At 40.1% G+C, this 27,087-nt stretch overlaps 1 long non-coding RNA gene across 1 annotated transcript in view; it reads left to right on the top strand.

Moving 5' to 3' along the window:
• Nucleotides 1-19,215, top strand: part of LOC141571298 (uncharacterized) — an 81,909-nt gene extending 62,694 nt beyond the window's left edge. Inside the window, exons 2-3 of the long non-coding RNA XR_012496059.1 lie at nt 16,637-16,766; nt 18,131-19,215. This is a non-coding gene — a long non-coding RNA (uncharacterized LOC141571298). The remainder of the gene's footprint in view (nt 1-16,636; nt 16,767-18,130) is intronic.
• The last annotated feature ends 7,872 nt before the right edge of the window (nt 19,216-27,087 follow it).

The following is a 27,087-nucleotide window of genomic DNA, read 5'->3' as shown; positions in this document are numbered from 1 at the left end:
ACCATTTTAGATCGATTACATTTCCATTGATTTAAGCAAGGGTACTGATGAGGAGGAGGAGTGCAGTAATTTAAACCTTGGAACCCTTTGCAAAACAGATCAGCATCAAGTGCATAAAACATCCATGGTGAGAAGAGAGGAAGTACCTATTTCTTTTTCGTTTAAAGATTGGACCAGACCCTCCTTTTCAACTGTCCTTTGTGGGTTCCCAATGAATTGGTTTCATAATGCCTTCTTACCACCTGCCTGCTGACTTGCTAAGCAATTTTGTTGTTGCTATTGTTGAAAACATCCTTGAGTGATTTTAAAGGCACACGTCTTCGATGTGTTGCGAGAGTTGAGCATATCTTTTCTTCGCTTATAGAAAACCTACTCTGAGGCTCCTAAAAATGTGCCTGTAAGGATGTTGGTGTCCAGATGTGGCAATAGCTTTTAAATGATGCCTTATAAACAGGTATCCTCTATATTAGGAGTATAATCGGAGCCCCCATACACATGACTTGACATCTGCAGCCTCAGAGCAATAGCTAAATGAGTGTGTGGTTACTATTATTTTGAGGTTTGGATGCAACAAATCAAGGTAGTTTCAGCATTCTTAAGGGACAACAATAAAAGGGTTAGGGGAAAAATGGAAATAAATGACTATTTTTCAAAAGCAAGCGATTAACAGCTCTAGATGTACCAGAAACCGTATCAAGAAAATGGTTCCAGATCCCTTAGTGAACCTAGGGATCTTCTAATTGGCATGTCCTCTGCCAGGCGAGTGTTGGTCCTTTGATGGGCAGCTTATACTCACTGCGCCTTTAATTCTCATAACTGAAGTGGGTGGAAGCCCCTTCTAGCACATGGGGATGAACAGAACTGAATTCTCTGTCAGAATTACTGAATTCACTTCTTAAATGTCTTCCTCCCATTGTCAGCCATGTAATTGGGACCAGGGACTATCACCAAGCAGCCTCCACCAAAACTGCCAAATTTACCTTAAAAACGTCCCAGGTTCGTATGACAATGTAGTTACAAGGTTTTCAGATCAGAAAAGAACCTTTCAGTTTTCCCTTCAGTAATTCATAAACTGATTTTCACAGCTGTCTTTGTACTGACTGGTAAAGTGCTGCCGTGTTTAAGATCCCTCTGAATTTATACCTATCTCACATTTCTAAACATATTCATTCTTTTGTTTCTCCATTAAGGTGAGATGTCCATGGATGACAACCTGTTCAAACAATGTTAGCAGAATGTTAAAAGAGGAAAGGTCTCTAACTGATACCAACGGCGTATTCTCTTGATCTTTAGGACAAATCTTAGCCGTATGGTAGAACCTGAACTGGTGGCAGAAGCAGAAAATGAGTGATGGTCAAAGGCATCCATGGTAAGAAGTAGCTGTATCTCCATTTTATCTCAATCTCCACTACTCTGAGCAACATTCCAATTCCAGAAGTCCTCAGAGACCACTCATATTGGGTTGACATATAAATAATAAAGTGGAGATAAAGCACAATAACTTAACAATGGAAACAACTGGCAAGTAGCTTTTTGATCTATGGCCCTTAAGGAGAGGCTTGAATACAAACTCTCATGAGGCCTTGGAGAAATTCCCAATTAGACCATGTTGATGGATGGCTTCTATCAGATGGCATATATACTTCTTGGGATTTCTAGAGCTTTATTTCCTTGTTTGTGGGCTGAGACTAGCTACTTCTTCCTTTATCAGGGATTATAAGTGACTAAGCCAGTATCAGGTTTTTACTAACGAAGATTTCTATCAGTTGTTTATAAAGTTGAGTACGGACAAACCTGAATGATAATGGAATTTTATTATGGATCATTAACTAAGTGTGTAAAAGATTCTGATACAATACCTCCTCTCAAAATGCAGGAATGAAATGCATTTTAAAAATTCAAAATATTACCTGTATTTCAGGCATAAAGAGAAGCAGCAAATCAGTCTGAAATTCCATGAGCAATGAGCCCTGGAATAAGAATATGCTTTTAAAACAGACTGCTTAGAAGAACAAAATGTTACAGTATAATGTAACCCTGGTAATTTTTTCACTGGAACTTTCCACCCACTATTTCTGAAAGGAAAAAGTACTCTTGAGTCCTGTGCTACCCGTTATGCATTTGCTCTTTCCTTAATAGTAGCTGGCATATTAGCTGTTGAGTAGGATGTTCTGGGACTTCTCACTATGCCTTCATTATTCCTTTTTTGTTCTATGAAGTGGCATTCCTTGTTAGTTATGAAGTGGAAAATGCAGGTATTGTAACTTACCATATTTGCTCTTAAAAATAAAACTAAAAAGAAATTAAAGTATGTTTTCATGTATGTGTCTGAAAAGGCATTTAAAGATTAGCTAGAATAATTCAACTCTCAATTTCTTCACCATATTTAATGGTGATGATTTCTTAACTAATTATTAATATAATAGAATAATTTAAATGAATGTGATAAAAGTTGATATCATCAGTCTTGAACTGTTATAATTTTTATTAGAAATTTAGAATATGTCATTGAAAGAATTCTTAGCAACTAAGTTATATTCACCTTATTTGGTCTACTAATTTGAATGACCCTCATTTCTATATCATTGAACTCTAATAATGCTTGTTGAGTAACATGAGAAGGCATTGAGAACCATATTGGGTATGACCTCATCACTATTAAATTCAAGAGTAAATTTTAGAAAAATCACAAATAAAATTAACAATTTTTATGCAATCTTGTGTAAACCAACCATTTGTCATGTGATTTGATTTGTCATGCTAGATGCAGGGCATGTGTAATCAGAGGCTTTATGTATTTCATACTAATTATTTGGTCCATGTCGTTAAAATTTTTACATTCAATAAGCATAATACTTATGCACGACTTAAAAAGCAAAATCAGTGTCTGAACAAGAAGATGTTTAGGAGCACATGGATCTTACAGGCACTAAGCCCCCTTTTGGAATAAATACAGTTGAGATATTTTATTTTCATTTGAGGGTCATCCAATGTCCATATCCCATGGACCCACTGCATCTAAGTGAGACTTTGTGGGAGGGAATCTTCAGTGAGTCGAGAAGAGTGGGTGCTGGAATATGAATGGGAGATTTATTCTATCTTACGAAGATGGGGTTGGGAAATGGATGGGAGGAGGAAGAAACTAGAGACAGAAAGCTGAGGGATTGGTAGACAACATATAGCAATTATTTAGAGAGGGCTTGAAACAATGCTTCTGTGAACTGTATGTGTGTGACACAGAGACCGAAGAAATTGATTTGCTCAAAAATGAGGAAAGGCTTGTCATCATCTCCTTGGCCAGGCCAGACATACGCATAATACTTAATACACAGTCTTTCTGGCAGAGAGAAAGTCTCCTTCAGGTGCTGCCAGTATGGAGCTGTTGAGTCATTAGGTGTTACAGAGCATGTCCAGGATGATTACAATAGAAACTATTATGGCTTGGATTGGCAATGCTATCTCATTTTAGGATCTATTAGTTGTTCCATTATAGAACCCAATTTACCTCAGACATTTCAACTCCTTTATAACTAAAGCTTGGTAAAATTTTCCTGGTAGTAAAAACTTCCTTGTGTTTTAAAGTGATTTAGTGCTATGGAAGTTGAGTGGGAATAATTTAGAATGTGGTGTAGAGTGTTTGTGCTCAAGCACCAAATTTCTTAGTGACGTTTAATGGATATGTAACTACAAATATTTACTGTGCATGCTAATTACAGTCTGTTTTGTACTCATCAGTGGATTTTAGATTGGTTTCCTGTGAATGTAAGATTTATTTGTGTCAGCAAGTTACCCAACAGGTCAACATATAATACGGAAATCCAAGTCTCAAAGGCTGTTCTTATGTTCTCTTTAAGATACTGTGCTTTATTATATCAATAGATCAACTCATAGGTCAAGTCCACCTATTAATGTAGCATAAATCTGAATGGCTGGCTGATTTATTAAGACAGTACAGATAACCACTCAAATGATTAAGCCAAAAAGTCTACTTTGAGGCATGACTGAATTATTTTGACCATATATATCAGCTCAAATCACAGGAAGCTTGTTGGAATCCTTGGATCAGCCCACGGTCCAGTTTCTCCAGTTTGTTTTCTCTATAGATTGTTCCTCCCTAAAGGTACCCTCCCTCCCCATCTGACGCAGCCTCACTCCAGGCCTATTCTGTCCAGGACCCAGGTTAGAGTGAGGGAAGTGAGATGTGTTGGGAGCGAGATTTCAGGAGATGCCCGCTCTCTGGTGCTGACGCTGGACTTGCCCATCCAGGCAGCTCCCTCACCTCGCCCTAGTTCTGCCCTATTCTGACTCCAGTGCCAACTGGACCTCAGGTGCTCTGAGAACTCTTAGTGTGGTTGTGAAATCCAGCCAAGTGATGTTCACTGTGTGCCTGGCTGTGACTACATGCCACAGTCATCATAACCACCTTGTATTTTGTTCCTGGCACAATCTTGAGCACCCACTTTCCCCAGAACCATTTAATGTTCATACTTAATCCTCACAGTAGCCATGTGAGTGGTTAGTAGGATCCTGGATATTCGGATGAAGCTCACAGAGGTTTTAAGAGTTGCTCCAAGTCTCAATGCTAACAGTTAGGATCCTGGGACTTAAATCTAGCACGAGGTCCAGCCTTCTCTTGGCTTCAACTCTGAGGGTTGGCTTTCTGGGGCAGGGCCTTTTCTTGTTTCTCTATTATTGTACCACTCCTAGTACTGAGGTCCGGTCTTCCTTTAGCACAGACACTGTCTGTGAGTTCACTGAGTCTGAACCCTACTCTCTGACAAGTGGTTCTGTTTTCAACTACCTGCTTAGGTCTCCAATATCACCTATTATTGGTCTGGTGGTTGTGAGTGGGGGTCTCTGGGCTCCATTTCATTGCTTGTGACCTGGGGGAAGTTACTTAACATTCTGTGCTTCACTTTTCTCTTAGGTAAAGTGGACATCCTAATAAATATGTGCCTCAGAGGGGGTCGGGAAGATTCAATGAGGTGTGATCTGTAAATGCCTTTAAATCATGCCTGAGCCATGCACAGCATTCAGTCAGTGTCGGCAATTACTATGGCGCTTCCCATGTCGGTGATTTGCTTCCTCTTAGAAAACCCCATGTGGACTTCTGTGGTGGCAGCTGTGGGAACCTGCTGTCTGCAGGGTCACCCTCAGGACCGTGCTTCTCTGAGCATCTGCTTACAGACTTGTTTCCCAGGCCCCTCGTAATCTCCTGAAGCCACTGCAATGAGTTGGGCCCTGCCCTGACTCAGTGGTCAGGCTACCTTCACTAGGAGTTAGCTGATGTACAGAAATGCACAGTCCAAGAAGATGCTGTGCTGGGAGAGGGTCGGTCTTTTTGTTTTATTCAGGCCTTCAACTGACTGGATAAGGCCCACCCACATCAGGGAGAGTAATTTGCTTTATTCAAAGTCTTCTGATTTTACATGTTACTTTCATGTAAAAAATACTTTCATAGGAACATCCAGATGTCTCTGGTCAAATATGGGTACCATGGCCTAACCAAATTGACACATAAAATCAACCATCACACTGGGCCTTTGAGATGGACTGGAGGCCACACACACTTTCATTCTTCACCTGGGACCTCCATGCCCTCACATTCCTGTTCTGAGCTATTTCAGGCCCAAATCACTTTGTCTAGTCTTGTCATGGCAATTAAGAAAGTATTCCCGTTGGGATGACCATGGGGCTTTTCAAATGGAGAGATGGTGTGCTCAGGAAAATGACAGACTCGTCTTTGTAGAACATTTTCCAGATATGGAATGAGTTCTGTGTCTCTTACCAACAGTAGAATCACACACACACACACACACACACACACACACACACACACACACAAATGCTGCTTCTGGTGTTCAAACAAATAGAAAATTCTAATTGGGAAACTTTGTCCTGGATGGGAAAAAATGAGTGGAATTTCTGTGTTATACCCATAAAGCCCCACTTCACTGTGGCAGATATATAAAGAAAGGACAGTTTGCCATTATTGATTGATTCTCTGACCGAGGGAACTCAGATTGTGTTATGTAGGGGACTGGCGTTCTGCATTTTGTTGCACAGAGAGCACCAGCCTATTAATAATGTAATGAATTATTATGATAGGAGAGAACACTTTGCTGGTTATGATATGCTTTTGAATTTTATGGATGCTGGGAGGAACAAAAATATGATGCCTTAATACTCCACTTTGTACATGCAGTACGAATGGTAATTGTTTGGGAAACTGTGCTGTCATACTTTTATAGGAATGATAGACACAGACAAACATTATTTTTCCTGTCAGATCGGTAGTAAAATTGTACAGAATCTGAGAGATCTGAGTGTGCAGGGAACTGAATAGCCTGAACCTACGTGTTATCATTTCTGAGCACTTAGTCTTTCCCCTTCTGGGACTTGCAGCTATTTTGAAAGAATGTGGATGTGGGAGTCAGAGCTTACTGCAGATGCAAACTTAAGCTTGGAAATCAAGTTTTCTGTCATGGCCGAGAGAAGGAGAACTTACATGGGTTGAAACTTTGCTGAATGAGACCGGAGACTCTGGGAGGGCCAGCTCTTTCTATAAAGCCTGGGCATCATTTTCCTTCAGGCTTTCATCCCAGGTGCTGGGTGTGCTGTCTCACCTCCAACATCTCCGTTACACAAAGGTCACAGCCCATGGTCAACACCACACACAGTTCTCTCTGAAATGGCATCTTGAGGTCATTTTGCCTCACGTTCACAGCCGTATCCCTCCCTTTCAGTAACTGTCCTCGAATTTCTCCTAGAAACCTCTCAAGTCTTCATTTCTCCCTTGCTATGTGCTTGGAAGACCTAAAAAAACCCTCATTCTTCTATCATTCTGGACCATTTTCTCCACTTTAACTCTAGGATTTATACTACTTCTTGTCCCAATAGCCACCTCTTCTTTCTACTAAGCATTGGGGAACTTGACGTTGCATAAATGTTTACAGATCTTACCCCAGGACCTGACTGATCTAAAAGACCTTACAACGTTGGCGTCTAGGGGACATTTTCTCCCTCTCCTCCTGTATCCAACAACAATAACAGAACCCAGGGCTCAGATCCCTTGGGGACTTATCTGATTTAATTTCCATGGAACGTTCTGCAAAAGGGCATCAATGTGTGTTTTTCTTATAGTACTTGATGGTACACGCACACCCCAACTCATATTTGGGGAATTTGGAAATTGAATATTTTATAACAACACTGAAACCAAAGTCATTTTGGTTCTCCCTATATGATTATCCTTCCTTTAATTGTTTAGGAAATTTCAGGAGATGCTGTGAGTTAGTCAACATCCTCTCTTTATGGGAAACAGGTATTTCTGAGCTCCTGGCAATCAGAGCTAAGCTTGGTGTGGGGGAGAAGCAGGTGCACTGTAGATTAGAGGAATAAAGGATCTTCCTCCTTTCAGGTGGTATGGACAAAAAAAAGGGGCAGGTTTTGTTGTGGCCGTAACACATTTCTAACCGATTAAAATGGAATACAGACTGGAGTTGAGTTATACCTGCCTGGATTGCTTTGGCTCATATTAGTTTAGTACATGATGCTTTAATTTCCACCTGGTAGCACCTGCATCTCTTTGCCCTGGGGCGTTTTCTGGCTGTGAGAGCTAGTACTTCTAACCACAACTTCTAACAATAGGTTGGAAGTACTGGGACACTGCTCCCCCACCACTCCACCCCCAGATCACCCCGAAACCAATCACTATCAGGAGCTGGAGTATAAATACCTCCACTCCCTCACCCCCCAAATGGGATAAGTCGGAGGTGTCCCATGCACACTGGTTCAGAATTGATTCAGAAGGCACTCAAACCAATTCATCAGGGTTGTGATTCTCATTCTGTCACCAACAGTAACCTTGACGAGTCAGTCAGCTCATACACCCCAGCTTCTTCATCTGTCAAATAATATACTTCAGCTAAGCTATCTCACTGCAGCAAAGTAATGTATCTACACTGAAACTAACTTTGAAACGACTGTTCTACAATGTCCCTTCCATGTGCTGTGGCATGGGGAGGCACGCACTGAATTAACTGCCTAATATTGCTGTAAGACAAGCATGCAGAGAAAAACAGAAGAGTGTTTAGTTGGGATCATTGTTTTAAGCAAGTAAAATTTCGTTGCACTTTTTGATTAAAATTAATCAATTGTATTTTACTTAGTCCTGCTGCCACCTGCAATGGCTTTCCCACATCTGAATTCCTAGTCCACTGCAAGTTGGTGTCCTTTCACTTTCTCTCCTTAGTCTGTGCTATTCTATAATTCCTCTGGAGCTGTAGGACGTTCCCCCACTACCTGCTGACTGCTACAATACAGGGGGTCCGGTGTGGGGCACATGATTGAAATGAAGCCCAGTGGCTGCTTGTTAGCCATTGAGTAGATGGCCTGATGTGACCCTGACCTTTTTCTCAGGTGAAAAGCTAACTCATTGCCAGGCTGGAGAGAAGCCTGGGCCCCACGCTCTTTGGAAATGAGTGCCTGGAGGCAGCCGTAAAGCATGCATGTTGAGTTCTTAGAACTCCTGGGCGTCTCTTCTGCAAATCCTCTTCTAAAATAGCCTTTACTGAACAGGCATTTCCACTCAGCGACTCTAGCTACTTTTCTCCTTCAAGGACAACATTTAGAATGTGTGCCAATGCCTGCATGTGTCCCTGCTTCACACCATTTCCAGACACAGAATGATACGATACAGTCCAACAGCCTCGTGTCACATGACTCAAGTCAGCATTTTCCAAACTCACTGGGATGTTCCAGCCAATTTTCTGTTTTTCTCTCACCTCCTGCAGCACAGGGACATTTCAGCTGATGTTCCTTCCCTCAGTGCAGCCTCTGTGCCCACAGAAGACATCTTTGAGAAATCACAGCTCTTCACCCCAGTCCCTGACTGTCAATTTCATATCAGAGCTGCACTTGAAGCCAATCGCTGCAATGGCAGGACATCCAATTATATGCCTTCTGTGTTGTCTACCATAGCACCTTGTAACAAACACACCCAGTTGCTCATTTATGGCCTTCTGGAGCTAGCCCACAGGGGTGATTACCAATTGACAATGGTGAGAGTAACCTAACAAGTTGTGGAAAGTGACAGCACAAACCAACCTAAGTTCTTTTGACATTCTTTTGCAAAGTAGTGTTGATTCTCTTTTTACATAGTCACCAGGAATTAGTATAATTGAACTCAAATATTTGCAAACTTTGCATCTGTTTTTCCTTGCAGATTTTGGTGAGCATACCAAATACTCATTTTAAAATAGATTAGAGGGAGAGAAAGAGAATAAATATGATTGAAATTTGGGACGCACTGAAGAAGTTCAGGACGTTTACCAAATTTTACTCTAGAATACCTTGGGTTAGTATTTACTTATTGCGGATCGTAGACGTCTGCATTTCCTATTGCTTTAAGAAAGGGATTGAAGTTTATTGTTCCCCACAGATATCATCAGAAAAGGAGGAGCATTGAGAACAAACGTATTCCCTTCCTGCCTTCATCTTTGAATACACGCCTGTTTCCCAAACAGCTAGATGGAGCCCTTTCATCTTTAATTAACTGGAAGCCATTTTATGAATTAGTTAACAAGTTGGAGAAGGAAGCCATAAATATATAAACTGTATTGAAATTACTCATCAAACACATATTGTCAATGACAGAGCCATTGAGGAGAGAAGATGAGGTGGAAGGAAGGTGGGCAGGGTATGATCTAATAGGTGATTTGTCAGGAAGAAATTCTCAGTAGGCTATTGTACAAAAATGATGCAGGGTAGAAAAACTACTGAAGTGTGTGATATGGCCAATTACATTACTCAGGGTGATGCTTTGAACAAATATCTTGGAGTGAGTCAAGCAGAGTGGGAATGCTGTTTGTTTGCTAAACCCCAGGGCTAGTTATTCCACCAAGTGGACTTCTCTCTAAGTGGTTAAGTAAACCTTGCCTGTTTTCCCCCTGAGGGTATTTTGGCATTCAGGAAACAAAGATTATTGGAAATTTTAGACTCCAGTAGGAGATTGCAAACACAAAGTTTGTTGTTTGTTTTTAAAGGGAGAAGTACAGATTTAAATCTCGTCTCCACTCAGCCGTATGATTCTTGGAGCCTAACATATCCCTATGCTCTGTAAACTTACTTCATATTATGTCTTAGGCAATAAATACATTTTGTTTTGGGTACAATGGACAGAGCTTCTGTGTTAAGAAGAAGCTCATACTGAAGTTCAAACCTGGTGTGATGAAGTGGGATAACTTTTCCAACATTTTATTATAAAAATTTTCAAACACATAGTAAAGTTGAAAGTGTTTTAGTCAATACCTATATAGATACCACCTAGATTCTGCCGCTAATATGAGACTATACTTTCTTTGACATCTATCTATCTATCTATCTATCTATCTATCTATCTATCTATCATCTATCTAGCTAATCTCCATTCACTAATTCATCTTAGATTTTAGTACATTCCTTCCTCTGTACTTCAATTAAGTTCAATATTTGTTTACTGATTTTTCTTTTGATGTGAAATTTACATACAGTGACATGCACAAATTTTAATACACAGAGGGTGCCAAAAAATGTATACACATTTTAAGAAGGAAGAACTGTATTAAAATTGTAATACTCAATATATACCGGTAACAAAATATGAATATAAGTCACGTTTGAATTCTGCAATTACAAGAGGTGCTCAAAGTGGTTACAATCAGCATCCAGGCACTTCTGATTATAGCGAACTACTGCTTGAGCAGTTGACCAAAGTGTCCACTTGTATATATTTTTTGGCGCCCTCTGTATGTGTTGACTTTTGGTACATGACTACAGCTACGTTAGATTATTTCCTCTCCTACCCCAGAAAGTCCCCTAATGCTTCTTCATCGTTAATCCCAGTCTCTCTTAGTCCCAGAGACACCTATTGCTGATTTTCTATTTTCAAGTGGGAGAATTTGGTGGACATTTATCTCTCTTTTTGTAAGACTAGATGCCAAAAAATATATTAAATATGTCATAGAATGTCATGCATAAGTCATCATATTTATTACCTACATTTTAAGAAACAATACAAAAATAAACTGGTGAAGGATGGCAAGATCCTCTGTCCCATACTAACCTTAAGGGGATTTGACATTTACCCACCATGAGCCACTTGGACAAGATCCTAAGTGTAATGGCATCTATGTTTGCTATGATTTTTAAAATAAGAGCTGTTAAGTAACTATACATTATGAGGTTTTTATTTTACTATATAAATAATTCAAATAGACTTATACCTTTTGTAAAACCATTTTTGTATTTATACAAAGGACAAGGTTTGAAGAAAAGTGCTTTAAAGGATGAAGGTATTCCCATTGCTTCTTTACGCGTCAATCTCATGGACTTTTGAAGTTTCCCAAATTGCCTGAAAATGGCATGTTTGATCAGCTCAGAAGTTAATCAATAAATTTCCTTTTTATGTGAATTAAAACAGACTGAACTCAAGGGCAGGATCCCAGGATGTGAATTAGAAGAGTGGAGACTAACCAAGCTTGAGTGACATGTCAGGGAAGTATGGAAAATGAGTTCCAATTCACTGGGTGGGTTTGAGAAAGAAAATTACTGTGTTGTGAATATAGTACTATACACTACATTTATAATTACCTCCTAACGTTTGACTCTGAAGCATAAAAAGAGAATAAGAAATCATTTCATGTCCTAAGGCCTCCAGCAAGTTTCACTTAATAATTAGAGTCTCAGGAAGAATTCTTCCTTCTTCTTAGGTTCTATATGATCCTTCATCACAGGTTCCCACTTTGTGAAACATGGATCAGAATGAGGACGTTTTCTTCATCTAGACAAATACTTTCAGTTCTAGGTCCTCAGGTTAAGGTTTTTCCAGAAATGGAAACTTTGATCTCCAGTCCCTAGGTAAAGACCTCATTTGCTAAAAAAACAGTTAATCCATTTTTACTCTGTTTTGTAGACAAAGAAATAAATAAGTAAGTTACTAATAAAGTATTTCCAACTGGGTTTTTCCAGATTTGGAAAGAGCTTTTCTCTGGTTCTTGTCAACATATTCCCTTGTTTGTGGATCTCTGAATACCTGTCCAGTTTTGAGGGTGACCGCTCTTTCAGGACAGCCTTCATTGCATTATCATTTTTTTGGTGCCAGAGCTAAAGCTGGGAAACAAAGTTATGCTCTCTTTCCACGAATGTTCTCCCTTGAGTTAGACAGCCTGCCTGCCCCTCTTGCAGGATCGGCATTGCCCCAGCAGACCTTGTCTATCCCATGCCTGTCTCCTTCAGTATCCTGAGTTTGTTTTTATTCTCAGAGAAGCTCACCTCCCCTGGATCATGGAGCACCTTCTCTCAGTAGAGTGCCTTCAGTCTAAATGAGACTAGACAACATCTTTTCTAAGCCTTCTCCTGGGAGGCCACTGACAGAACAAAGAATCCTATCCTGCAGACACAAATAATACACCTCATCCTATAATACAGAAGTGGGGGAAGTACAGATTTAAATCTTGTCTCCACTCAGCCATGAGGTATAAATTCCTTTACATCCATGATATTCATCACTAATTTTCATCTTGAGTCTGATTTTGACCTCTAAAAGAAAGAAGGTATTTAATTACTCTGAAATATGAAAGTATTTAATTACCCTGAACTATCAAAGTGTTTAATTACCCTGAAATATGTAGGCTAATAGAATTGTCAATAATATTAATAAGCACTGAGAAAAATTGCTTTCATGTTAAAGTTTGTTTCATTCCTACTCAGGTGGGTAGGTTACATATTTGCAGATGATGACAGCACTAGAGAAAAGCAAAGTGAGCAGTTGGACCAACTCCTATTTAATGAATTAATTCAACAAATATTTATCAAATGTCGTCTATATCACAAGAAGCTAATGGGTGCTGAAAAAAATAAATAAGAAATCAACCCTCCCTCTCAAACTAATAAGAAAGATAAAGAACTTTCTTTAAAAATTTACCAAAGTGAGTGATAAAATAGATTTAAAATCCAAGTGCTGTGCAATAATGAAGGAGGAGTAGCTTATTTTGTGATCTGAAAAGGTGACACAATGATACTGAAGGCAGTTGGACCCACGCCTTGAAGAATAGGTAGGGGTTTGCTGAGTAGTAAAGAAAGTACAAGGGCATTCCTGGAAGGGAAACAATAGATACTGAAAATAGAAGTAAAAGTATACACCATATTCTAGACCCATGATGGAGACAGTAGAATGGATTGGTTTGGAATGAGATGGCCCTGTGTTGTGTCCATGATTTGCTCTTTGGGAGAGGGTTGCCACCCAACAGCTCAGAGGTTTGGTTCAAGAAGTGGGAACTGGAATGAAAATAATACTTCACAGGGATAAGAGGATAAAATGAATCAGGGAAATGAGGTAAAAGGCAAATACATGTTGACTAGGATCATTAGTGCAGGAAGCATTAGTTTATACAATTGGTAGGTTATAGTGGAATTCATCTGTTAACGGTCAGAGCCCCACTGAGAAGGACCTTCCATATTAGCCTAAGGAGAGTGAAGATTGTAGGATAAGCAATGGGGAGACATCAGCATTTTCTTAATTAATTAGGGGGAATTACCTAATGTTATCTGTGTTGTAAATAGTTAACATCATTTGCAACGTGGAAGATGTCCAAAGAGTGCATAGAAGAGGAGAATATTGGGAAGCTCTTGATATTATCCATGCATAAAAAGCCAAAAACCCTAAATTAAAATATTTTCCCATGCAAAAGTAATACATACATAGTGTAGAAATTTGAAAATTAGAAAAGAGAAAAGGGGAAAATAAATCAGACATGGCCCTGCCACCTACAGGCAAACGCTATCATAAATACCTTGTGTGTTTTGTTGAAGTCTTCTTTTTGTATGAATGTTTCTTCTACACAATTCTGCTCATATTAAATCCTGCTTACAAAATCCCCTAATATCATATCATGTGCGTGTTTCTACATTAATATACATTCCTCTTAATCCTCATTTGAAAAGATTAGATAGCTATTGTGAATCTATAATGAACATTTTTGTGCCTTAAATGTTTTCCGTATTTAATAGCTATTTCATAGGATGAATTCCTATGAAAGTGAGATTAATTGATCAAATTATATTTGCATTTGAGAAGTTTGAGTAAATTTGTATGCTGAGGGTTAAGATATGAGATTGTCACATACTGATTGATAATAAATAGACAACTATTATTATTTTAAATGTTTGTATTTTGAGAAAATGACATTACTTTTTTTGTTTTAATTGCATTTCTTCAAGAACATTTCTCATATTCTCTCTTGAATATTCCTGTTTATATTATTTGAGTAATACTAAATATTGATAATTTGTCCAACAGTATATTGTTGAGACACAGAATACTGGAATCTTCCAGTTTATTTACTATGTCTGTAACCCATCCATCCAACCATTCTTCTCATTTATTCCTCTCTCTCATTCATTCAGTAGATTTGAGAACCTACGATGAGGCAATCAACTTTGAATCCTCATTAGCTTCCCTGGCCTCTACTAGGTTAAGAGCATTACTTGTAGGGAAACCGGGATGTAAAAATGTTTATGTGAGCATGTGAGTAGGAAGATATGGTCTAGTCCAAATTACTTTTGCAATTTTCATTCCTGTCCTTTTTTGAAACCCTCCCTTCTAAGTTATAGATTGAGAAAATGTAAACTTTTTAAAGAGATGACATAGCAAGCTCTAATCTACAAATATGGGAGAAAAGAAATTATATTAGTTACTTGCTTTCAGAACTGGCAAAATTTAAAACTAGTCAACGTTAGCACTCTGTAAGTAATGTCTTTTGAAGAGAAACACAAGTGTCACCTCACTTCTCAATGTTGTTTTACCTTTGGTGAATAAATCCACAGTGTTTTTTTTCTCTCTCTCTCCTTGCCTACTTAAGCATAAATTCAGCACCTAATACAATAAGACAGCAGATGGAGGGAGGTGGAGTGGTGAAAGCCTGCAGTAGAGGAGGCAGGTCAGCCCGCAGGTTGGGAGTTAGATGTCAATGTGGGAAGGATAGACGGTAGTAAGGTTGCTAACTTACGGGCTAGGCCTTTTCAATTAGGAATAATGAAGCGTGAGCCTCTCCCTCAATTGAAACTCTATCCCGACCCTGCCATTTCCCCACTCAGTCTTTAACTGCACTACACAATACCCCTGGTGCCATGCAAAGCCCAGGGTAGGCTAATGTTCACAGCAGCAAATAATTATCCAAATTAATTAACTTATTTTCTTTTTGTGTAAACATCCATGCTCAAAGCTAATTGTTCATTTAATTAAAGCCTTCAGCCTTAATCAGAGTTACCTTAGAAACAATCCACACATATTTAAGATATAATAACTGTTTTCATTGTTATGTGCCTGAAACCAAGACAGAACCATACAATAAATAAACAATAACTTAAGAGATAGAATCATAAAAAGCAGCACGGTAAAATCACTGTTCATATAATAGCTTCTCCCAAAGAGTTTGATTGGGTTTGGAATGTTTTTTATGTGGAAATGACTTCAGGGATCTTTAGTAGTTATCATTTTTCTCTCATTTTATTTTTAATATTCCACTTTCTGGTTTCTGCCTCTTCAAATAAACACTTTTGGGAATTCAATCTTTGTATGATCATATATTCGTTCAGAACCAACATGAATCTGAATTATGTGAATCATGTTTTAATAAAGTCATATGTTCCAAGTCCTTGAGAATTTTATAGTGAGTTTTGCATGGGGCCTTTCTGGCAGGACCAATTTCAGGTGGTTGGGGCTTGGGGATTGGCTGAGGTGGTAACTGTGTTGGGTGTGGTGGGCTAGGTTACTGTCACTGTCATCCTGGGGTATCTTTGGTTGATGAGCATGCCTGTCTTTAGGTATTACTGTAGTTCCTTCCAAAATATCTGTATCAAAGTTGGCAGGAGACTAAAAACTCAAAATGATCTGGATTAAAGAAAACAAAGGAAATTATTGTCTCTTATAACAAACTAGTTTATGGTAACATTAACTTTATATATGGCTGGATTCAGAGACCAAATCCTGTTATTGGGATGCAACTTCTCGACACCTCTTGGCTCTATTCTCCACAGTGGTAGCTTCATTTTCAGACTTCATGAAATGGCAAAAGACTACCACCAGTTCCATCAACATTCAAATCTCACAGAGAAAAGAGAGTTCCACCTTTCTCAACAGTCCTAGTAAAAGTCTCGTTTGCTCTGCATGGGTCATGGCCATCCACGAATCAGGCGCTATGGCCTGAGGGATACAATGAGCTCATTGGGCAGGAATGCGTTACAAGCCACTGCACCCCAAGGATTGGGGTTGAGGTCAACTCTAGTGGAAATTTCATGAATTGAGATTAAGAAGAGGGAGTTTTTCTGGAATTGAGATTCTAGAAAAAGAAATTATTTTCAGAAGAACCTTAAATGGTTGCAAAATAGCAAAAATAACAAGTCTTCATCTGGAGGTGGGGATGAAAGTGAGATTATGTGACAAATATTTACAAAAGCAGTCAATTCACACTCTTTTAAATAGTGTCTCCTGGAGTCTTTCCTTGCTCTTAAAAATGGCAATGGGTGTTGGTAATATATCTTAAAGAGCTGATTTTCCACCTGCCTGTTTCCCATATCTGTGCTATGTTTGGAACAGGATACCCGAATTCTGTCTCCTACTGGTCAGATGACGGAGAATCAGAGACTCGGTCTTCACATTGCAAAATAAGGACTATCGTGTGTATTCTGCCAGCTTCTCAGGGATTGTTTGAGCATCAGACAAGAAGGTACAGTACTTTGTTAATAGCACATGTATTATGATTGAACCAAACAAAACAGAAGATCCTTAAGCCACTATGTTCTAGACTCTGGACAGTCTGCTCCTAAATATACATGGTAATATGATTTCTTTCTGTCCTAATTCACTAATCCTGGGACTTCTGAGAAGATTCACGAAGCAACATCAGTCATTGGCATAAGATTTCAATCTCTTGGACAGCACCAAGACCCAAACTAGAACATTGTTGGTTATGTTATAGAACTCGGCTTCTGTCTCAAACCTGCACTTGAAAGGGCTTTTTAGAAAGAACCCCACTTTAGCTTGAAAGACACACAGAGACTGAAAGTATAGTGATGGAAAAAGATATTTCATGGGGAAAAAAAAAAAAAAGCTGAGGTAGCAATACTTATGCCACACAAAATAGACTTTAAAACAAAGGCTCTAACAAGAGACAAAGAAGGACCCAGTAATACTACTTCTGGTTATTTATCTGAAGAAACCCAAAATGCTATTTCAAACAATCCATATGTTTATTGCCGCATTATTTACAAACAGCTAAGATATGGAGGCAACCTGGATGCTCATCAATGGATGAATTTGTAAAGAAGAGGTGGCATATTTATACAATGGAATATTACTCAGCCATAAAAAGTAATGAAATCTTGCCATCTGTGACAACGTAGATGGAATTGGAGGGTGTTGTGCTAATGGAGTAAGTCAGACAGAGAAAGATAATTGCCATATGATCTCACTTATATGTGGAATCTAAAGAATAAAATAAATGAACAAACAAAGCAGAAACAGAGTCATAGATACAGAGAACATTTTGATGGTTGCCAGCTAGGACGGAAGTTGGGGGTGTGTGTGTGAAAAAGCTGAAGGGATTAAGAAGTACAAATTGGTAGTTACAAAATAGTCATAGAGATGTAAAGTACAGCATAGGGAATATAGTCAATAATATAATAACTATGTATGGTGTCAGAGGGGTACTAGATTTACCAGGGTGATCACTTCATGTCTAATCACTGTGTTGAACACCTAAAACTAATATAACATTGTATGCCAACTGTAATTGAAAAATAAGAAAATTATTACCCTCCTCCAAAAAAAGAAACCCATCCTCATATGTGGGATTTCCAATGAAGTCCATCGAAGAAGTCTTCTTTCCTGAAAGAAATTTGATAGCTAGCTGGAAAAAGAGGGTGATAGAGAAATGAAGTTAGATTATGGAGGATCTTGGAAATTGAGCTCAGGAGTTTATACTTTTTGCAGGTGGTGGGAACCCAGGAATATTCCTTGAAGAACTGAGTAATATGATGGACTTGGTTTTCACTGAGAAAATTCTGACTGATATTTTCTGTGTGTAAACAGTGTGGAGGAAATCCATCCCGCCATCCTCATGGTGGTGAAGTGCTGATCAGATCTAGGAGGACAAGCTATGGAGAAGCCGAAGAAGAGATGGCATACTCAGAAGGGAAGGCTAAATGACTTGTCTGATTGGTCCCTTTCAAGCCTCTGAATGGAACAGTCTCTTGTTGTCCTCTGCCCACGTTTTCTTCATAAAAAATTGGCTTTCCTTCTACTGCCAATGTGGGTAAGGTATTGGTTGACAAGTTGGGGATTACACTAAATGAGCAAGTGCTCTCGTCTCATGGCTTTGGGACTTAAGCCAATCCCCGGGCACTATTTCTTTCAGCTGCCTCTTTAGGTAGGGCCAGCTGAAATACTCACAACCATCCATAGGTCATCTCTTTGCCTCTCCAAATATCTCTTATTACTGAGGACTAAAATAAAAGTGTGCTGTGATACCACCTATGGCCCCGTGTTTCACAGATGGGCCCTACGGCGTAGGTGTCAGCCTCTAGGTATTTCTGAAGTAAAGTGCTGAAAGGCAGGGTAAATCTGTGACTTCTGCCTCAGCCAAAGAACTGAATAGCAGAAACCAGAGAGACTGCAAAGTGGCATTTTGACTAATAGAATCATTGAGTTGATGATGCCCTTCAACATGGAACTAAATTTTACCCATGTTGCTTCTTAAAGGAATTACGTTGAAATATGCATAATGTGTCATATACTCCAGCCATGTTGGAAAGCAAAACAGTAGCAATATTTGTTTTAATCATCCTAAATGCTGACATAGCCAAATCATGACTAAATTCCACATCTAAATGTGCGAGAAATGATGCCATAAGCAGCTTGGCCCAGTATTGCTTACAAAAACCAAATCTCAATCGGTATTGGTTGAATGAGTAAAGAACAAACTTCTTTAGGTCACCAACTGCTAAATGAAGAAGGACTTGAAGTTTTATTTTAAATGTGCTTATAGCTTACTAGAAAAAAGGCTAATTAGGACAATGTCAGTCATCTTGTTGAGTATTAAGAAAGGTGTGTGCTTTCAATAGTGTAAATGGCAATAATGACATGAACAAAACACCTTAGAGTGATTTTAAGAATATCAGAATCATTTCATCGGTCCCAAGTGCTGGTTTCTTTGCAGACTTTTCCCATGGACACATGGAAATCTAAACCTAATTATCTCCCAAATGCCCCACCTCCAAATACCATCACACTTGTGGTTAGAATTTCAGCATATGGGTTTTAGGGACACAATTTAGTCCATAGCCATGGCTCGTATGGCTCCACCATTGTCTCTGCCCCAGGTAAGCAAATACTTGGGTCTTGTTTCCCTAAACAGATGCCATTCTCTCCACAGATTGCAGGTTAGTTGTTTGCTCTGTAACCCCAGTTACTTGCTCATGAGAAGTCATTCATTTCCAGTTTGTCACACTTCTCTTCCTATAATAGTGAGAGCAATATTTGTTCCCACTCTTTACATCTTCAAGCGGAAACTGGGTGCCCCCCAACACATTTATCTTGAACTTTTCTGATTATTTCTGGTTTTGTTATTTTCGTTTTGCTCCACACAAACTCAGACTTCCAGTTCTCCACCCAAGCAAAGGAAAGCATATAGAACAATTTTAAAAATTAAAAAGCAAAATGAAAAGAGAGGAAACCAAATATAAAAAGGCCTTGTATAAAGGAAAAGAAACTATAGCATCTATAATATAATATAAGCCACTTTTTTGCATAAAAGTTTTTAAAAAGTCTAATATCTATTGTCGTCTTTGTTTCCTTTAATAAGGAAGTGCCCTATCTAAAAGTGAAAGATGTCGATTAACTAGGTTCCCTGTTATAGAGAAATTGCCAATGACTTCCTTGAAATGAAAAAATTTAGCAAATATTTATCTTGAGATTCTGTGCAAAATAATTTTATTACCCTGCGTTATATTTTCATATTGTTTTCTGAATGAGATGATAATTTCATACGGCATCATATCATAAAATGTGCTCCAATTAGCCTCCATTTTCAATTAACTGCCTTCTCACGTAAGCCTTTACCACTATATCCTATAGCTGAGATGTTCTGCATTTTCAAGACTTTGAATAATAGCTTCTGACATTTTGCATTTACTGGGTTAGCAAGACTTGTTCAGAAAATATATTTAAAAAGTCAAAAAGAACTTTAAAGATTCAGATGGCCCTATTCTAAAACTGCACAGAAGTGTGTCATTGAAATAGAGGATTGAGTTCCTGCAGAGCTGCAGCCTGAACCCCATGTGCCTAGCAAGATTCCAGGCAGGGTAACCTCAAAACCATTGAAGAGACACCCCCAGTGCCCTGGCTTCCACAGCTTCCATTTGGACCCCGAGAGCCCTTGGTGGTTGATGAACAGCTCCTCATTGGCCTGGCTCGCTTTCAGAGGCTGGACTAGGGAGACATGTTTCTGATAGCTGTTCCTTTTTAAAAAGAAGTCTTTTCTGCTTATACCTCTCCACACATCATTTCCAAAAGAATTGTTCCTGCAAGAATGATCGTAAGCCTCTCTAAGAATTTGTTACATGCTCAAAAGAATGGAGGTCCCATTTCCTGTTTTATTGACAATGGGACTGGAAGCTATAGATTCTAGGTTGTAAATAGTTACTTTCATGCCAGGTAAGAATAAAATTATGCTAGTTTATTCTATAGGATTACTTACTATTAGGGGTTGAATTGTGTCCCCCACCCCCCAAATTCATATGTTGAAGCACTAACTCCCAGTACCTTACTTAGAAATAGGGTCATGGCCGATATAATTAGCTAGATTAAGATGAGGTCGCACTGGAGTAGGGTGGGGGCCTCTAACCCAATGTGATTGATGTCCCCATAAAAGAGGAAATGTGGATGCATGCAGGGAGAATGCCATGTGAACCTGGAGGCAGAGATCGGGGTGATGCTCCCACAAGTCAAGGAAGGAACACCGAAGTTCGCCAGCAGACCACCAAAAGCTAGGAGAGGCCTGGAACAGTTTTTCCCTCACAACCTCAGAAGAAACCAACCCTGCTGACACACTGATCTTGGACTTCCAGCCTCCAGAACTGGGAGACAATAAGTTTCTGCTGTTTGAGCTGCCCAGTTGGTGGTGTTTGTTATGGCAGCTCTAGCAACCTATTATACTTGCATACTTTCTTGGAGTTGAATTTAAAATTTATATAATTTATCATTCTAAAGGGACTAAAGAAATCAAATGTCTCCTTGACTTAGGAATATTTAAGACAGTATGCCAATCAATCCTACCTATAACTACGCGTAACACTGTTACGACTTTTACAACTGTGGTCTAATCTCTGCTCAGCCCCAAGCTGATGAATGCACGTCATTTCCATGGCTGGACTAAGTGTAAATGGGAAAGCCATCTGAATATCCCCATCCCAGCCAGGGATAACACTTCTCAAATACTCGCATGCACAAAAGCTCTGGCTGTGAATAGTAAAAATCTCCAGTACTCAGTTACATAAGCTGTCTTTTTATTGACAAAGTACAAGAAATCTTAGCCTCCATACCAGTATCATCTTCATTAATTTCCCAATTTTTGTAACTTGAGAACAATCTACTAAATTTAACATATGCTGCTCCCTCCGCATCTTGGCATTTCCTGAAGGAGGGGCATTTTTAGTCACAACCCTATGCTTAATGTCTTAATTCATTTCCCAATATTTATATCTTTAGAATTTTAAATCAGATTCAGTTCATCTCCCCTTACCCCCAATCAAAGCCCTGGGGAAAGAAAAATAAGCACATTTTGCTTTTGCTAAAAATGTCATCCGGAAGGAGATACTGCGAAAACACTTGTAAATTGAGGAAAATTTCCTGAGTTCTGAGTTAACTGCTGCCCGCCTCCATCCCAGATTCTGGCATCACTGAGAGGGTTTTGCTTTGTTTATTTGCCTGCTTGCTTTTATAACTTTGATGCTTCTGGGAACATCCAAGATTCAAACACCTTGGGTGTTTTATGTTTTATGCCTTGCACCTGTTTGGACCTTAGCTCTTGCCCTGAGACAGGGCTTTCCCTGCAGTCTGTGGTTATAGGGCTGACCTCATGACAGCAGGTCAGTCCTGGTGTGACACAGGAAGGACTTCCAGTTGAAAAATGTAGTGCAGTTGGGGTGTGTGTGTGTGTGTGTGTGTGTGTGTGTGTTGTAGAAATCTGAACTGTCTTTACAGTTTCCACTGAAATTAGATATCAGAGGTCTTGCACTTGCATTTTGCTTATAAGAAGTAGGGACTAAAGAGAGGGAACTTCAAAAGTGGAGTGAAGTTAAAGAGATAACTTCAGGGGCACAGTCTTTATCTGACAGAGGAGAGATTAGGATGAGGCTCTGGGCACCCTGGGAGAAAAGGGGGTGCTGTGTGCTTGGGATGGTGCATTAACAGTGAGGCCACAAAGAAAAGTATGTAGATGAAGGCCAGAGGCACACATTTGTACTAGCATTGGCCCAGTCTATGCCTGGAAAACATCCATGTGTCTTTGTCATTGCCACCTGTAGCTCCTGCCGCCTTGCTAGTGGGGTCAGAAGGGGTGGGAGAATGAAAACACAGGTATGACCCTTGGAGCCAGGATGGGAGCAGGGGTGCCAGGCCCCCCACATTGTCTTTCCTGTTTGTAGCCTCACCTCTTTTCCATGCCCCCATCCTGAACCAGCCTCTTCTCTGCGGCCAGGCCTCCAGGCTCAGGCTCTGCTGGTCCCTTGCTTGGTGCTGGATGGAGCCCGAAGATGAGTCCCAGGTTCAAGTCCACGTCAACCTTGGATGGGTCACTGTTGACCTTGGAGAAGTCATTTCTCAATTCTTGGGGCTTTGGTTTCCGTTTTTATAAAATGAATCTTGGTGGTTCTTCAACTATGTTTTTAAAACCACGGAACCTGTTTTTCAAATACAATTTTATACCAAAACCTAGTATGCAAAAGGTACAAACTTCCAGTGATAACATAAATAAGCCCTGGGGATGTAATGTACAGCATGGTGAGTATAGTCAATAATACTGTGCTGTATATTTGAAAGTTGCTAAGAAAATAGATCTAAAACTTGTCATCATGAGAAAACAAATTGTAGCTGCGGGTGGTGATGGACGTTAACTAGACTTACTGTGGTGATCATTTCAAAATACATACAAATATCAAATTATTATGCTGTAAAATTGAAATTAATGTAATGGTATATGTCAATTATATCTCCATTAAAAAAAACCTAATATGTGAAAACAGAAGAAAATGGGTTTGCTCCCAGCTGCTGGTGCCCTCTCACTTTTCCTCTTGCCCCCATCCTGACCCTTGGTTGGCATAGCACTCAGGCAGCTCCCTCTCATTGTATTGTGGACCAGAGGGAACAAAGGCTTGAAAAGTACTTTGAGAACTTACACCTTTTAGAAAAACCCTGCAGTAAACACTTTGTAATGTAAATCATCCACTGCTAGTTTCCCCTGTGTGGAGCCCTGTAAAGTGTTATCCAGGCCCTGGTCAGCGACCACTTGCTGCCCCAGCTGCTAGGGGTGCTGGTGACAGATGGCCTCGGTTGTCTACCCTTTGCTGCCCTCCTGGGATGCCCACATCCACCTGATAACGGATAGTGGCAGGATGGGGAAGCAGGACTTCCGATCCACCCTGAAGGGCATGCGAGCCCCAGGTGCCCAGGCTGCGGCACCGCTGGCATGGCCGCTCCCCTTTTCCCTGCCCAGCCCGTGCTGTTCCCAGGGCGCGCCTTGTAAACATCTGCAGGCTACATTCCATGCTGGAGTCAGCTTCCAGGGACCCACCTCTTTCTAACATTCTGATTTTTTTCCTGAGAAAATAAGTGTTTGGATTTTTAAAATCCACCATTTTTAGGAGGAAAAAAAGAAAAGAAAAGTTTCCATATAGAAATAAGACCGTATGCTGGGAGCCTGAGATTTCCTCTGCATGTTCCTATGACAGAGGCTTGGCAGGTGACACTGTAGGGCTGAATTGATCCATGTTTTCCTGGCACAGAACAAAACTGCTGGAGGAAACTCTAGCTGTGAGACTTGGCCTCAGAGGCCATCTTCTCCACTCAGCAAGATCCCTGTCACCTCCAAACACATTACTTCTGAACCTTATGTGTGTCACAGTTTCTTCTTGGGGGACAAGGCTTACAGCAGCAAGAGAATAAAGACTTTCAGCCAGCACATTATTTAAGAGTCATCACACTGCGTCTCCTGCTTTTGTTATAAATGGCTTTTCTCTGAGAGTCAGAGGAGGGCTCCCTGGCAGAGAGGAGAGAGAAACATCCACCCAGGGCACTTTCTGGGCATCCTTATGTGAAGGAGATTGCAACTACTTGGCCTCTTCGACCAAGAAGTTCAGATCACAAGCAAAGATCCTGAGGTGACAACAGGCTTGGGTCCACCTGTAACTATTGAAACTGGTAAATGCCTGGGGGCTGTGAATGTGTAAGAGTCTGCATTAAAGTATGTATACTGTCGAATCACACCATCAGATAAAAATATGCTCACAAATCATCGGTGCATTAGTTTGCTGGGCTGCCACATCAAAGTTCCACAGATGGGGGTGCTTAAACAACAGAATTTGTTTTCTGACAGTTCTGGAGGCTGAAGGTCCCAGATCAAAGTGTGGACAGAGTTGGTTCTTTTTGAGGCCTCTCTCCTTGGCTGGTAGATGGCCATCTTCTACTTGTGTTTCCTCTATGCATCAATCTGTGTCCAAATTTCCTCTTCTTATAAGGACATCAGTCATATTGGATTAGGTCCCAATGACCTAATTTTAACTTGACCACCTCTGGAAAGATTCTATGTCCAAATATGGTCACATTCTGAGGTACTGAGGTTCAGATTTCAATATATGAATTTAAAGGGGATACAACTCAACCAATAAAAGTCAATAAGAGTAAAAGGCTAATCACCAAAACAGAGCGAGAGACATTAGGGAAAGACTATGCACTCTCACAGGCGATAGGATGCGTCTGAGGACATGCTGAGGTGACTTCTGAAATCAAGACTCTCCACCATGCAGGGCAGTGTGTAGCTTGTCACCTTTACGTTTCTTAAAAGTGCTTCCAGCCTGTCAGGATTCGCAGAGATGGCATGTGCATTTGTAAATACACATCAACGTGGGATCCAATGATGTGTAGCGGATCAGCAATGTCCCCTTATGCTTTGGGGAACCCACGATTGACGTGCCTTCCTGGACAGAATGTGCGCCTTGGATGAACACTTACCAGTCAGTCTATGCCTGGTGGATGTGAGCTGTCTTTTTGGGGGTCGTGATGGAGATTGGATTGTTGGAAACCAACGTTGGCTCAAAGCTTTTAAAGAAAAAGAAAGAGTTGGATTAATTAATGTGAAGATATTATTTGGAGACTAAGCAAAGGCTCCAAATCAGATTCATATGTCAGAAGAGAGAGACTTGCCAGGAAAGCCACGGGACAGACCCTGGGGATCTGCTGAAATGTAACGTAAGGGCTTTGATGTGGGCAGCAGAGCCAAAATGGTGGACTTGGGGCTCAGAGATAATAGAATTCTGCTCGCTTAAAAACCTGGAGGACAGCAAAGAAGGAATGTGACCCCAAGGTTGAGACCGGAGGAGGACACAGAACCCTGGACTGGACAGGGCCAGGCATCCCCTGAGGAATCCTGTGGCTTTGGCTGTACATGTGTGCCGACCTGAGTACATGAGGTCACCTGCCTCTACCTTACTGTCTGTGGATTCACTCTCTCACAGGGCTGCCTCATGCTTGCTCTAGAGGTGGGCATGTTGCAAGAGGGTTCTGGAGGACAAAGAAAGGGAGAGTGTAACAGCAGAAGGATCCCAAATGTACCAAAGAGAGTGTCCAAACTCCACTTTTCCCAACTCCACTCGATCAGCACGCTTCAGAGCTCTGTCAGGTTCTGGGCATTTTGAAGGGAAGCTGACAGCTCTCACGTATTATTCTAGCAGTACACTGCACGGGCCGATGACATGCAGCCTAGGAAAGTGTTTATCTCACCCAAAGTGCTCGCTCACCTTGAGGAGGAATGTGGTTCTCAGTAGCCCAGCAGGGTGGTGGGGGTGGGGCATGAAGGCAGGAAGGGTGGAAACTCCCCATTTAAGCTGCAACATTGGTATCTCAGGGCGGAGGTGGTGCATGGAGTAGTTATATTTGGAAACCAAAACATGTACATACTGTTTTCATAATGCAAAAATAGAAAGCAAAGAGCAATAAAATCTTTGTTTTATGCAGTGTGTGTTATGCAAGTATGGTGGAATTCATCATATGTCACATACATAGCAAGAGTTTTCTCTTTTAAAGAAAAAAATAATATTTCACGGAGGAAAAGAAAGGTGGGGAACACAAAATTGTAATATTTTTAAAAAGGGAGAATGAGTTGTAAAAGTTGCAGAAAACACTTATGGAGAAGGACGTTTTCTGTTTTATATTCCAGGGTTCCCTGTTGGCCCTGAGATGGAAACATTAATCAATGACTCAGATGAAAATATGTAATAACAATGACAAATATGCATAGCATTTCAGAAGTTACAAGGCACCTTGCTTTATAAAAAGCAGGCTTAATTTGTGAGTAGCACAGAGCTTAAGGGGGGATTTGAACCAGTATCCCAAAAGGTCTTATTGTGTTGAAATGTGGGGCAATTCTATAATTGGATAGAATATAATTATGATAAGTGCATTTGCTAACAAAAATCCCAATTGCATTTCAGGTATGGGAAAATCGTGGCTTAACTAAAGCTTATGTGAAATAGAATTTAGAGGTTTTAACAGACTAAATGTTAAGTATGTTAATCATGTGATGTAGTTGCTAAAAGGACTAACGCAACTTCAGCTACATTAATAAAGGTATCAGCTTTAGACCAAGGGAGATGCTCATATTTAATCTTGACGAGACAGATTTTGTCTAGAGATAAGAGATAGTATACACAGCATGGAATTTAAGAATTTGGGTTCTTGAGTTGGTTTGCCTGGATTCAAATCCCACCTCTACTACT

Source organism: Rhinolophus sinicus, linkage group LG04, assembly GCF_036562045.2.
Source record: "Rhinolophus sinicus isolate RSC01 linkage group LG04, ASM3656204v1, whole genome shotgun sequence".
In the NCBI taxonomy this organism is placed as follows: domain Eukaryota; kingdom Metazoa; phylum Chordata; class Mammalia; order Chiroptera; family Rhinolophidae; genus Rhinolophus; species Rhinolophus sinicus.
The sequence above is the reverse complement of the archived record's forward strand: the minus strand, read 5'-3'. Positions and strand labels throughout refer to the sequence as shown.